The 13,395-nt window shown below is 35.3% G+C and overlaps 1 long non-coding RNA gene across 3 annotated transcripts in view; it reads left to right on the top strand.

Moving 5' to 3' along the window:
* Window positions 1-13,395, top strand: part of LOC123951654 — a 46,985-nt gene that overhangs the window by 22,310 nt on the left and 11,280 nt on the right. For 2 of the 3 annotated variants that reach the window (XR_006820489.1, XR_006820490.1), the window contains exons 4-5: window positions 10,798-10,893; window positions 11,715-11,838. This is a non-coding gene — a long non-coding RNA (uncharacterized LOC123951654). Of the gene's footprint in view, window positions 1-589; window positions 691-4,674; window positions 4,798-10,797; window positions 10,894-11,714; window positions 11,839-13,395 lie in introns of all 3 variants that reach the window. The other variant, XR_006820491.1, reaches the window with a different exon arrangement.

The raw sequence follows: 13,395 nt of genomic DNA, 5'->3' as shown, positions 1-13,395 counted from the left end.
ACACATACATATATATATGTACATACATATATGTGTATGTATGTATATGTATCTCTCTGGGCTGTTCTGAGAAATATATATATATTTTATATTATTATATATAATATATATTATATAATATATATAAATATATAATATATATATATAAAAGAAGTAGAATATTGAAATAATAATTAAAAGTTTTTCCAGGTTGAGGAAAAATAAGATTCCTTACAGTCCAGAGACACAATGATTTCTAACCAGAATAAATACAAATAAAGTTATGCCAGTAATATCCAGCTGAAACTGCTGGACACCAGAGGCAACAAAAAATTAAAGACAATCAGGAGAAAGAAGATTACCAGGAAAGAAAAGGTGAGAAAGAAAGAGGTATTTCTACACAGAAATAGCATTTGGACTGCAGCAGATATCTCAAAAACAATAAGAAAGCTTAGAAAATAAAAAATAAATAATAGTCTCACAATGCTTAGAGGAAATAACTACCAGTTTAGAGTTCTGTACCCCACTAAATAATTCTTCAAGAGTTGTGGGGGAGGGTGGAGATATTTTCAGATAGAGGACTTTTCATTTACTGGATTTTTGTTTTTAGTCACTAGAGACTAAAGAGTCATTTAAATGACTGCTCAGTGATTGACTATTGGAAGAAGAAAGTTGTACCCAGACGGTAGAAACAGGATCCATAAATGGATGGTAAGAATGGATATGGATAAATCTGAAGTAAACCTAAATGACAATTGCTGTAAAAATAATGACTAGTTGTGTGTGGTTTAAAAATAAGATGATGAAAATATTAGACATAAATTACAGGGGAGGAGTTAGAAGTTACTTATATCATGGGGTGAGGAGTATAAGGATATTGATTAATGTTAGACTTTGTTAGGTTAGGTTACATATATTAGAAACTTAAGGGGAACCACTAAAATAACAAAAATAATGTATAACTTCCAATAGTTTAGAAGGAAGAAAATGGAATAAAGACGGTTTGTCAGTGCAACTGGAGGGAGTAAAGGAAAAAAAAAAAGAACCTAGAATACAAAGTAAGTTGGCAGGAATAAAATACTAAGAAACACGATAAAGGAAAAAGTAATAACCTCGACAATTAAAAGGTGAAAATTTGATGACTGGATTCCAAATTTCCAGCTTATGCTATTTGTTAGGGAGTGAGAGGCAAAGAGAGAGGAAGAGAGAATGTTAAACAAGCTCCACACCCAGCATGTAACCTGACACAGGGACTCCATCTCACGACCCTGAGATCATGACCTGAGCTGAAACCAAGAGTCGAATACTTAACCAACTGAGTCACCCAGGCACCCCAGCTATATGCTATTTTAAAAGGCACGTCTTAAACATAGTCACATGGCAAATTTGAAAAAGCGGAATAAAAATTATATACCTGACAAATATTAACCATAAGAAGCTGGTGTATCTGTACAACTCCAGGGAAAACAGTTTAAGGCAGAAAACAGTCGTAAGGTTAAAGAGGGTCATTGTAGGGGGTGCCTGGGTGGCTCAGTGGGTTAAGCCACTGCCTTCGGCTCAGGTCATGATCTCAGGGTCCGGGGATCGAGTCCCGCATCGGGCTCTCTGTTCAGCAGCGAGCCTGCTTCCCTCTCTCTCTCTCTGCCTGCCTCTCTATCTGCTTCTGATCTCTCTCTGTCAAGTAAATAAATAAAAAAAATCTTAAAAAAAAAAAAGAGGGTCATTGTAAAATGATGACTTAAAAAAAAACTTTACTAAGACGATGTGATAAGAAAAAAAGGTAGAAAAATCCATTTTCCTATTACTTATGCATGTATGATTCTCCAAAGGTTTAAAACTAGATTAGTCCTACTTGAACAAACTTCCTTTTATTTCTTGACATCTCTCCTTGAAAGCTTAGAACACATTTCTTTCACTAAGCCTTCCAGTACTGATTTTTTTTCCAACTTATTCTGTCTCCCCTTTTGCTCTTTCATGGCGTATTGTAAATCGAGTTAGATAGGAAACCTCACTGGAGCTATGTCTTTTAGGTGTTTGTAAGTGCCATGTACCCTTACATCTATTATAAATAAATAATCATCATCATCTTGGGATAAAAATGAAACATCAAAGTGTCAACCTTTCAAACAAAAATGAGTTAGCTTTCTCTCTTTATACCTTAGAGATGCATTCTTGTGAAAATCTAGAAACTCAAGTGTATTATTTAAGTTAAAAAAGAAAAAAAAAGTGTTATATCAGTCCAGGGAGAATAAGCATCCTGTTTTGCCTGATTTTAGCACTGAAAATCCTGTATCCCAGGAAACTCTTTGGGCACCTGGAATACTTGGTTGCTCAATAATATCACTTTTAAGAACGTCAAAGCACATACATCTTATACCTTTTATTGAAAATTCATCTAAATAAATGTTCAGGCAAAAAAACCAAGAGTTAATATCCATAATGGAGAAAAATATTAAGAGTTTTCCTTAATCTGTGTCCTTTATTGTAAAAAAAAAAAAAAAGTCCACATTTTTGTATCCTGTCTCTTTCTACCTTGATTAAATGTAAGGCATCTTATTAAGTGAAAAGTTTGCAAAGCAGTGGAAAGTGACTTTTCCTTTAAACTAATGTCTGTTGTCAAGAAGTCTCTGGTATTCCTGGAATTTTTATTAAGCATGCTTGAGAAACTCACAATTATTTTCAAGCACCACAGCATCTAGAAGTTGAAGATGGTGAAGTATAAGGCTAGAAACCAATTCTTAAAAAGAACACAACAGAAATGTTTCTTAGCCTTGCATTTGCCTATATTAAATAGCTTTTTTTTTTTTTTTTTTTTTTTTTTGCCAAGGAAGTGGATAAAGTTGAACAGAATTATAGGCAAGGAGAAAACATATAGTTAGATTATGATATATCTCCTTAAGCAAATAATATAAACCTCTCTACTATCTGAATTATAAAAAACTATATTTTCCACATCTGATAGCTTATGAAATTTTAATTTTCTCAGGTAGTCAGTATGGCTCTGGAAACCTAATAATATTTTCTCAAAACTGTTCATCTGCTCACAAAACTATATACTAAGTGATTGGGAATTCCAACAGAAATAATACATGACCCAATCTTTAGGGGACTCATATTTTATTAGATATCAAAAGTAAACAAATGTGTTTATTAAAATAGAATACAACTATATATAGGAGGTGCCACCATTATAACAAGAAAGAAATTACTAAGGTGCATAGCAAAAAATTTACAAGATATGATGCTTGAACTGGATCTTCATTCGTTCGTCCATTTATGCATGCATTTATCAAGGTTATTAAGCATCAGTTTTGTGCCAGGCACTGCTCAATGCTGGCTACCAATGTTTGTTTGTTTGTTTTTCCTCCAAGATTTTATTTAAATTCAAGTTAGTTAACATATAGTATAGTATTGGTTTCAGGAGTAGAATCTAGTGATTTTTTTTTTAAAGATTTTATTTATTTGAGAAAGGGAGAGCACAGAGGGGAAGTGAGAGGGAGAAGCAGACTTGATCCCAGAACCCTGAGATCATGACCTGAACCGAAGGCAGATGGTTAACCGACTGAGCTGCCTTGGCGCCCTGAATTTAATGATTTATCACTCACACATAACACCCAGTGCTCATCACAACATGTGCAGTCCTTAATGAGTTCTGGCTATAGTTGTAAACAAGAAAGAAATGCTCTTAACGTCACATAGCATACACTCCATTAGGAAGGAGAGACAATAAACATATTCACAAATAAATAAAATATATTAGTTTCAGATGACAGCAAATGTTATCAAAGGAAAAAGCAGGTGATACAAGAGAGACCACTGGAGGAAGCTGAGGAATGAATAGTTGTTCAGGCAGATGGGATGGGGGTAAACAAGGGCATTCCAAGGGGCAGGTCCTTCTAAGCTGTCTGGCTCCTTTCTGCAACATGAAGTTGGCATTTCACATAAGTGGTCACCAACATCCTTGCATTTTTCTTGGTGACTGTCTTAAAGAATAAATCGTAACATTATATCTACCACATTCTAGTTTGTCTTTAATCTTTCACTCTTTTGACCTCACATCTTTTTTCTCTCTTTCTTGTCTTGCCAGACTGTTATTTAACACCATTTTCTTGCTTGCAAACTTTCCATGATTCTGATTCCTATCCTTTCCCTGGCATGGCCAGAGGTAAAGGGAGCTGGAGAACAAGAGATGAATACCAAGCCAGAAAGCCATTATCTTCTATAACTTTCAGGGCAATACATGTAGGAGCAGGAAGAAGCAAATAAAATTAAGAATCGATCTCAGGGGAGTGGAGTAATGTAGAAAAAAGAAAAGAGCAAGAGGAGAAGGTCCAGATATTTTGCAGGGATGAAAGAACTAAAATTCTACCTTATTAGCTACAACTATGGGAGGGAGTCAGACCCAGTTGAAAGTCCAGGGTTTTTAGAAACCTGCCAGCCTTTTGGCACCAACTGATACTGTTACTGTTATGAACTTGGAGACCAATTCCTGGCTGTATAATGAACTGTAGGACCGATGAGCCAAAGCACTTTTACCACTAGAAATGCTCTATCATTGTAGGTCTGTACTTCCCTGCTAACCAGCTCTCTGTCCCTCAAGACATTTATGATCTGTTCCAACAATTAAAAAATGGGGAGTTAGAGTACACAGTGTATGAAGTCTTATATTCCTCCTGCCATAAATGTCTCCTTTAGAACCAAGATCTGAAGAGAATGATCATCTTTACCTCTACTCTGCTTGCGTCTATCTTGGCCCTGCATTGAGCAAATTCCATTGATAACAGTTGCTTTGACAGAAGACTGTAGCAGGTTATAACGGTAATTACACAATTATTATGTTTCAAGGTATTACTGTCTTAACAGTTATTAAAAATGGCCTTATAATCAGAAAAAAACATAGCAACTTAAATAGAAATGCTAAGTGATCCATGATCTCACTGATGCTTGTACTCCTTTTTCACTATTTTCACTATTAGTGTGAAAGTTTGTAAGTTAAAGTAGGTGAGAAATTCATTTGGAGATTGTCATTTCCTTTACATACTTAAAAAAAAAAAATGAAGAGTCTGTTTAAAATGAGATATCTTGGTTTGGCACCCAAATATGCCTTCTTTTCATTTAGTGTTACAATAATTAGTTCAGCACTATCATCCAACTGTCAGATCATATTTACTCCAGTTAATTTCGTTTCCACCCAGTGCTTTTCCATAAAAGTGAACAATAGCTTATTGTTTGTTTTCATCAATAATTTGTCATAGTGACTGCTCTGTATTCAGGTGTAATATCCCTTACCTTGGAAGATAAAAAAAAATTCTGTGTACATACATAGACATATAAATACCAGTTTGCTGATAAATTCTAGCAAAAAAAAAAATTGTCCTTACTTTGCTAATGAAGTATTTCATAAAGGAATTTTAGTTATGTAACTTTGTATGTGTCTTCAGGGTTATTTCATTTTAATTTTCTAAGTGAAGGGAGGACAGTATAGGCACATGACATTTTAAAAATACAAACCTAAAATTATTTTTAATACAGGTTCACTGAGCATTTAACAGTGTAAATATTTGCCCTATTTCTTTATAAGATATTTAAAAATTACATGTGGCTGTATTATCTGTGACATGACAATTTAGTAGTCAATTAAATTTTGAAAGTTTGTCTTAGAAATGAAAGAAACAGGCACAAAATAAACATTCTATACTGAGCAATTGTGAGTGGGATGTTTTTAAGGATGCAAAAAGTTATTTTTGTGAATGCAGTTTTACTTCCAAGTGCTGGCAAAATTATTTATGTATCTGTCTATGTGAAAAGCGATTCATATTTGAAAACATTATCAAAAATTTTCCCTATTTGGTACAAATGTGTCCTAATTCTCTGAGTGCTTCTGGACAAAGACATTTGCCAAGAAGATAAGCAGACATGACTCCTAAAATGACTAACTTTCAGTCCGGAGAGGAATGAAGTTTGTTAATCTCCCAACCACTTTTTCTCTGTGTGGAGAATTCTTGGCTCTCCTTGGTAGACACAAACATGCTCTCAGGATTGGCTTAATGTAAGGGGAATGTGTAAATCTCCATAGTCTGTGTGATTTCAAGGCATTACCCCTGGTTTAGGTTTAGTTTCAAAGACTAGGAGAGCAGTCCTTTGTGGCTCCCTGGGAATAAAGGTAAACTCCAGGACAATGGAATTGGCAGGACAGCGTCAGTGGGAGGTGAAGAGCACCAGGAAACCTTAGAGAGGGAGGCAGGTTGACCATAAAGGAGGAATTTCAGATTTGCTATAGATTCGTATTTTTTAAAAAGATTTTGTTTATTTATTTGAGAGAGGGAATATGAGAGAGAAAGAGCAGGAGGAGATAGGTCAGTGGGAGAAGCAGACTCCCTGCTGTGCAGGGAGCCTGATGTGGGACTCCATCCCAGGACTCCAGGATCATGACCTGAGCTGAAGGCAGTCGCTTAACCAGCTGAGCCACCCAGGTGCCCGGATTTGCTATAGATTTGTATTTTTTATTTTTATTTTTTTATTTTTATTTTTTTTTTTTTTAAAGATTTTATTTATTTATTTGACAGAGAGAGAGATCACAAGCAGGCAGAGAGGCAGGCAGAGAGAGAGGAGGAAGCAGGCTCCCCACGGAGCAGAGAGCCCGATGCGGGGCTCGATCCCAGGACCCTGAGATCATGACCTGAGCCGAAGGCAGCGGCTTAATCCACTGAGCCACCCAGGCGCCCCTAGATTTGTATTTTTTAAATTAATGTTTAACTTTTACAAAATTTGACAAGATTTCCTACATCTTAGTATTCATAGAGTAAAATTACCTTCATAAGGAACACTTTAGATCTTAATGCCACAACATGTATAGGATCTTGTCCTAAAATACAACTTTTGAAAGGTAAATTGCAAAGTTTTGGCTTTACCACGTCCCATTCCAATATGCTGTTATTGTTAGGGGAAATGGGGAAAAAATGTGATTAGTAGTTTGGCCAGGTAGGAAAGAGCATGTCTAAGGTAGACATTATTAAATATTTCTAATGTTCATGCTTCGTGGCATAATTATTCATAAGAGTGAAAACAATGAACATAACCCAGAAGCCCAACTATGAAATATCTGTTGTAGATATTAAGAGTATTAGACATTAAGAAATATGCATGTCTTTGGGAAATGTTCAAGATACATTAAATGAAAAAACTAAATTATAAAAGAGTAATAAATAGATAATGTCTTAAGTGCATTATGTAGGGGACATGCAGATACCCCCTTCAAGGGTAGATTTCTTGCTCAGCCACAGGGGTGTGGTTGGCAGACAGCCTCCTGCTGACAGTTCTTTCTGGGTCAGCGTCAGCTTCAGATAGCTGCTTTGCCTAACCTCACTCCCTTCCTGGGACAGCCCACACCCAGCACTTGATGCCAGCTGGGGTAGGATTCAACAATCTGGACCTGACATAAACCACTCTGAAAAGTTAAGACTTGTTCTAGAGCTCCTCTTGGTTGGCTGAGGTTTTTCAGACCTGACAAAGTTTGATTTCTTCCTCCACCCAGGCCTGTTGTAAATTTGTTTTTAAGTCTCTAAATTTGTGATAATTTGATAAAACAGCAATAAGAAACTAATTTATCACCAGCATCTTATTTTGTATGATATCATTTTAGTGAAAAACATTTTTCAGGGGGAAAAAAGTCTTGGGACAATATATATTGAAAGGTAAATAATATTTATGAATGAGTAAGATTTTTCCTCATTTTTCTTATATTGTTTTTTAGATTTTCTATAATAAATACATGTTTCTTTTGTAATACATGAATTTTTAAAGGAGAAAAAGAATTGTCTTCATGACTTCAATCACGATACTCAAAAGTAATAATGGAATATATGCACTCAACAACTTTTCTAAAGGAAAAGTGGAGAAAACTGCCTATTATCAACAACAAAATTATTATTACTATTATTATTATTTTTTAAGCAAGGCAGGAATTTATTTTGCTCTTAAGTAATGGGTAGAAGGAAAACAGTTCAAGCCTGGCAGGCCAGCTGCTCCAGCCTCAGCACACAACCTCTGTAGCTCCCATAACACTGCTTAAGTACCCCCCAGAATCTCAGCCAGCATGAGGAGTTTACACCCAATCCCTTATTTAAGGGCCCAATCTGGAAGTTCCACTCCCATCCCACTGCCTAGTCACGGGACCACAATATAACTATAAGGGAGGCGGGGAAGCCGAGTCTTGGGCTGAGCAGCCAGGCGTCCAGGTAAAACTCCAGAATCCAGAAACTCTTCAGTAAAGGTAGAAGGGGGAAACATACATGACAGCAGCAATCTCTGCTACATGTATTTGCGAATACATGGAAAAACAGCCTGGAAGAGTAAATACACACTTATGATTGTCCTTATCTCTGGAATAGGAGCGAGAACAGCGAGGAGACAATAATTGCCTGAAATTTTTAAAATGGTGATAGTATATTCATGTATGAACTAGGAAGTTTTAAAATTTCACAAAATTTTAAAATCCTTTATTGTTGCTTTACTGTTACTCTTTCATAGTAATAGAGTAATCCTTTAAAAACAGAACTGTGAAATCAGATCAACTCAACTGGATTAAATAAAAGCATAATATATGCAAAATTAAGTCATTAATAATAATAATTTAGTTTCATTCAGTCTTCCCTCTGTTTTGTTTGTTTGTTTGCATTGGGGGGTAGGGCAGAGGAAGAAGGATAAGCAAACTCCACACTCAGCACAGGGCCCAACACAGGGAGATATCTCACAACTCTGGGATTATGACCTGAGCTAAAATCAAAGAGTTAGAGGCTTAACCAAGTGAACCACCCAGGCATCCCTCATTCTTTGGTTATGGTGGTTATTCATATTGGGTTTTTGTTTTTAAAATTTTTCTTCACCATTAACAATGTTATCATATATCCTTCTACCTAGAATTTTATCTACTAGCTCTTAAATGTTTTTAGGATAGATTCTCAAGAGATGAACTCCTGGGCAGAGAATTTATAAATAAATGTATTTATAAATAAATAAATAAATTTATATATTATAAACAAATATATTTGTGTATTATAAACACATAAATATATTTTATAAATATAAGTAAATATATTTATTTATTATAAATAAATATATTTATAATATTTATAAATAAATTACAGATGTTGTAAGATTGCTCTGCAAACATGCTACAATTTAAATTTTCACTAGCAATGCATAGGTACTACCCATTCCCCAGAGCGCTATTCTAGATTTTTACAAACTCAGACATTACTGGACTTGGGAAGCAGGCAGAACTTGTAGTAAAGGTGACTTGAAACTTAACTCAAGGTTTTTGGCTGGGAAGTGTTTATATATCTCTTATTTCTGATCGAGACTGCCCTGAGAGCAGGAGGTTGAGCTGTTGCTGTCGGCAACTACCTTGGGTCATACATGGCCCACCTTTCCGGTCTCATGTCCGGTTAGTTCCCTTAGCTCTAATCCAACCACACTGAGATGTATTCGCCTTGCCATTCTTTCTTTATTAAAAATTTGATTTTCTTTTGCCTGAAATGTTGCCTATTATCAATCTGTTTTCATATTATAAGATGATGGAATCGAAGAAGTTCGGAATTTGGCGGCAGTGGGGGTGGGGGAGGTGGTGGTAGGCAAGAGATGTGTACTTTTACCTAACCCAGTATACATTGCTTTTCTCCTGAACTTGCCCTTTAACACCTAAACTTAAAACTGCTGGTAGGAAGCTTTCCCTCATTTCTTCACCTGACGTCATTTTCACCTCTATTGGAATCTATAATGCATTTTTTAAAAGAAGTTTAGTATAGTAAGTACCTTAGAATTTAGATAACCTTCTTCTAGATTAAAACATCCCTGAAGGAATGAGTTGCCCTTACATATTTTTGTAAACCCCTCTTGTTCCCAAAACAGTATCTTATAATGAATAGAGATGTAAATATTTATTGACTCAAATGTATATCTGTTTATAGTACAAGTGTGAAAGCATTTGAATTTATCACAGACAAAATAAATAACAACAACAAAACCCCTAAATCCCACTAATATGAATAAGACAAAGACTTTGAGAAGAATCTGAGGCAGAGAAACCATACCTGTATATTTATTTATTATATTTATTATATATACTATATTTATCTGAAGTTATAAATTCTAATAATTTTGAATAGTCCTAAACTTTTGCTATCAAATGTGACAAGTCAGCCTATACCACTTGTTATAGATTTAATTGCATTCTCCAAAAAGTTATGTTGAAATTCGCATTTCCTCTATCTCAGAATGTGATTTATTTGAATAGAGGGTTTTGCAGATGTAATTAGTGAAGATGCAGTCACACTAGAGTAGGGTAGGCTCTTAATCCAGTATAGATAGTGTCCTTATAAGAAGAGAGAAGACATAGAGACAGACACACAGAGAGAACACCATGTAAGGATAAAGCAGGCATCTTGGAGTGGATACCTCAACAAACCAGGGTCACTGAGGATTGTCAGCAACCACCAAAAGCTAAGAGAGAAACATGGATCAGAGTGTCCCCCTCACAGTCCTCAATAGGAACCAAACTTTTCAATACCCCTGTTTTGGACTTCTAGCCTCCAGAACTGTGGGAGAGTTCAAAAAAAAAAAAAAAAAAAAATTGTTTTTTGAGATCCTTCAGTTTGTGGTAGTTTGTTATGCAGCCTTGGAAAACTGATATGCCATACTTCTCCCTGATCCTTTCTTCACAGTAAAAATGTAAATTCAATGTTTTTAATAAGCTGATGGTCAACTGTATTTGAGAAAAGTTAAGAAGGTGAAAACTGTTATTTGTGCTTACCTCTTCAGCCAGTGGGTAGAGAAGCCCTTTGAGGAATTGTAATGAGGGAAGCCAAACACAGACAGACGTGCTATGTCCCAGCAAGGAAAGTATCCAATGGCCAGGTAAGTAGATAAAAGAGACAAAGCAGAGTAGGAGGTCTAAGGTTCCTGTATTACTCAGCATCAGGGAGAGCTGAAGAAACTGAAGCAGCAGGTAGGCGATGGGTTGGTTCTAATACTGATGGATCAGAAGTCTTCATCAGTTGGAGGATCAAGGGCAGTGTAACTTGAGAACAGACACAGAGCCAGAGGAATGAGAAAGAAAAGGAATAATTCTGAAATTGAAGCTGTTTGTTTCCCGAAAGGTCAACTTCCTTTGTTCTTGCCTCACAAAGACAAGTTTCAGTCTTTAGGAACTCTTTTTTCCCTGGATGCCTATGGAGGTCTTACAATGTTAAAACAAATAGCTGAGTCACAGGATTGCTGGAGCTGGGCAAACACATGATTTTCTGGTGGAGGTAGTTCTTATATTGATCACTTAAGCCAGTCTTTTCATAAAATATTAACATTACAAGGCTTAGTTAGAAGATGTTAACTGCTGAGAGCTCTGGTGAGGTCTGAGTTTATGTTGGACCATAACTCCAACACAATATTTTTCTTTTAAATCAGTAAACACAAAGACATGTTTCCTTTTTGCTACAGAGGAAACTTCAGGATATTATTGTGGAACACCCTGCAGTTATTACACGGTAAAGAAATATTCCTCATTTTAGTCTAGCATCTGAAATTTCATGTTGATATAAAAGTATATAAAGTATATAAAAATTTATATAAAAGTATAGATATAAAAGTATATAAAGTATATGAAATTTATATAAAATTCATATAAAAATTTTATATAAAAATTATTGTCAACATTTCATGCCTCCAACTTTAATTTTCAGCCTTCAGAGTACAATCAGGGTGATGTTTTGCCCAGAGACTGGTGTTATCCTAAATGAGAAGGAATGTGTGGTGCTATTAGAAATGAATACATCAAGCTATAGTCAAACACCAGGAGATAAATAGGTAAGTATGAGAATTTTTCAAAGATATGTCATTGCATTAGAATAATACTTGGGTGCTCAAATGGCAAAGGAGACTCCTGGCAGAAGACCCCAGAGGATGCTTCCCCAATTTATATAAAATGGGAAATCAAGGTCTACAAAGACTTTTTGAGGTTTTGGGTTTTGTTTTTTGTTTTGCACAGGATATTTAATGAAACACTATCTGTGATCTCCTAATCTGCCAATTAATTCACTTCCAGTTGACCCTTGAATAACATGGGTACTAGCGGCACTGACGCCCCCCCCATGCAGTGAAAAATCCCCGTATAACTTGATTCCCCCCCAAACTACTAATAGCCCACTGTCAACTGGAAGGCTTATTAATAACATAGTCAATTACACATATTTTTAAAGTTATATGTATTACATACTATATTCTTATAATAAAATAAGCTAGAGAAAAGAAATGTTATTGAGAAAATACATTTACAGTATTGTACTGTATTTATATAAAAAAAGAAAACTTCCTATATGTGGACTTATGCAGTACAAACCTATCCTCTTCAAGAATCAAGTGTAGTAAAATTCCACAAAACCTTTCAAATATAAATGAGATACAAAGTGACTAATATAGTTCCTGTGCTCTAGGACTATATATAGGGAAGAGACAGATGTATAAAATTAACCATAATTTATGGCAGAATGTGATGAAATCAATTTTAGAGTCAAATCAAAATCTGTATGTACACAAGAGAGCATAATTCCTACCAGAAAATCAGAGGCGTTTTCTTGGAAGATAAGGGATTTGAGTATTTGAACAGAGTTTAAAAAGTTAGGCAAAGTTTCACCAGTCAGAGGCAGAGAAAGAGAGGAATTCAAAGGGACGAGTAATGAAGGCCTGAAGACAGTAAATGTTGAGATCAGGTAGGAAGTCTAGTGTGTCTGGAATGTAGGGAATGAGGACAGTCATGTCACATTGAGAACACAGAGTGCCCAGAATGCGAAAGTTAAATTAGTTGCATGATATTCGTTGAGAAATGGCAAGTCATAAAAATATTTTAGTGAGTGAGAGTTTTTTTTTTAATCACCTTCCACTCAACATGTCAACTATACAACTCTTTCTTAATCTCATTACTCAGATGACAGATTGCAGGTTTTGTCTGTTTTCAGAGAATTACCCTTCTTTCCCTATTCCCTGACAGCTTTTCTCTTCAGATTCTAATTTTTGACATTTGATACATAAGCCTCTGAACCACAGTGTTTGTGTTGAATTATTTGATCAGGCATCAACTTGTATTTGTAGATTATCAATATTTGTTGTAAATCTTGGTAATACTGAGCTTATCCTGTGATAAAATTTTGGCGTGAATGTTAACATTAACTAAATGCTTCAAAGTCGGTCTGATTCACTATACATTAACCTGATTTTTAGCATGAGATCCACAGAGATTACTCATCTGGCATCAAAATATGATGTAGAAATAAGATAACTGAATTGACATGTATTCCTTAGAGCAACTCTATCCACTATTTCTTTCTTCAAAAGAGTTTTGACAGCTTGTCAAATATTTTCTTACAA

This window comes from Meles meles, chromosome 10, assembly GCF_922984935.1.
Source record: "Meles meles chromosome 10, mMelMel3.1 paternal haplotype, whole genome shotgun sequence".
NCBI lineage: Eukaryota > Metazoa > Chordata > Mammalia > Carnivora > Mustelidae > Meles > Meles meles.
This window is presented reverse-complemented; position numbering and strand designations above follow the sequence as displayed.